This window comes from Echinops telfairi, unplaced genomic scaffold (assembly GCF_000313985.2).
Source record: "Echinops telfairi isolate 266 unplaced genomic scaffold, ASM31398v2 ScPeMD7_29;HRSCAF=101, whole genome shotgun sequence".
NCBI classification, from domain to species: Eukaryota; Metazoa; Chordata; class Mammalia; order Afrosoricida; family Tenrecidae; genus Echinops; species Echinops telfairi.
In genome coordinates, this window is record NW_022103926.1 from 7,756,598 (window position 1) to 7,758,210 (window position 1,613).

At 44.3% G+C, this 1,613-nt stretch overlaps 1 gene segment (V, D, J or C); it reads left to right on the forward strand.

Annotated features, from left to right (window-relative positions):
• LOC101646349 overlaps nt 1-1,613 on the forward strand; it is a 34,721-nt gene that overhangs the window by 1,165 nt on the left and 31,943 nt on the right.

Genomic DNA, 1,613 nt, shown 5'->3' on the forward strand with positions numbered 1-1,613 from the left:
TCCTCACGTCTGTTCCAACTTGACGTGCCCTATAGAACAGAGAAGACCTGCTTTCTAGGGTTTTCAAGACTTTAATCTTTACAGAAAAAGACATCTCATGTTTCTCGCTGGAGTAGCTGGTGGGTGGGCACATCAGACCTTGTGGTGAGCAGCCTAACACCCAACCCACTGTGCCACCAGCACTTCTGATAAGAGCCAAGAGCTTCAAAAGGAACAATGAGTCATCTCTGCTATGAAATGCCAAGTAGAAGAGGAGGAATGTGCAGGCATCTCAGAAGAATTAAGAGAGAAAGAAGCTACATTGAATAAGTCAATGTACGGTGTGATCTTGTTTAGACATTCTAGAAAATGGAAATAAGGCAATCCTCACGGGACACAAGTAAGTGGTTGGCAAGGGAGGGCATTGTGTGTGGTGCCAATCCCCCGAGTACGAGAGAGCCACCTTATTCCTTGAAAACGACAGAGTTGCAGAGAGAGAGTGATGACAAGTGGTCACAAAGAGAAGAAGGTGCTGGGATGGGGGATAGGTTGAGGGTCTTGATTTCGATGATGTGTTCAAGGGTGTGGGAACTTGTCAGAGGAGTGGAGGGGGCACAGTGAGCTGTGCTTTGAACTGGGAACAAGAAGCAACGGTGGTCACCACTGTTTGTCAGCATGCACACGATATTCTGCTCCCACCAAGGTTTAAACGTCTCAGAAATACAAAGGGAAAGTTCTACTGTGTCCTATGGCTTTGTTGTGAGTGGAGCTGACTCAATGGAATTTGGTGTTTTGCTTTTGAAAAATAGGTGAAAGCATCCATTTTCACACTTTACATATGGATGCTTGGTTTTATGTCAATCATACCTCCGTTAGAAGAGTTGAATAAGAAGACCATCTCATTGTTAGGTGCCATGGACATGTCTCCAAGTCATAGCTTCCCCAGGCACAACAAAATATACAACCCTGCCCCGTCTTGTATCAGACTCATTGGTTAGGTTTGAGCCCAGTGCATCTTTTTGCTAAGCTTCTATGTACCAAGTATGATGTCATTTACAAAGAACAGGTCCCTACTAATAACATTCCCAAAGCCTATGCACCAATGTCTCATGATCCTAGATTCGAAGGAGAAATCTGGCTCTGGATTCTCCAAGACAAATGTGTTCCTTCTCACAATCCGTTTAAGGAGAAAGCGTGGGCACTGCATCTGCCTCTGCTTGCTTCAGTAGGGAGAAGAATCCAACTTCTCACCAGCCCAAGGGTGAATGCTACAGTCAGAGTTCAGGCCTGTGTCAACCCTCTATTCCCTCTCACCTGGCACCAGCTCTTCCTGTGACAACACATAACGTATCTCACCATGTTTCATCTTCTCAGTGGCCACACAGAGCTCCCAGACAATGCTCATGATTATGAGTGTTCATTGGGAAAAGTTATGGGATTTGTAATTCTATACAGATTTACAGGATGGGAAACCCAGAAGGGTAGTTTTAGTCTATCCAGAAGGTATCAATGAGTGGGAATCAAATGTTCTTTTTAATCACTTTATTAGGGGCTCATACAACTCTTATCACAATCCATACATACATCAATTGTGTAAAGCGCATTTGTACATTCATTGCCCTCATCATTCTCAA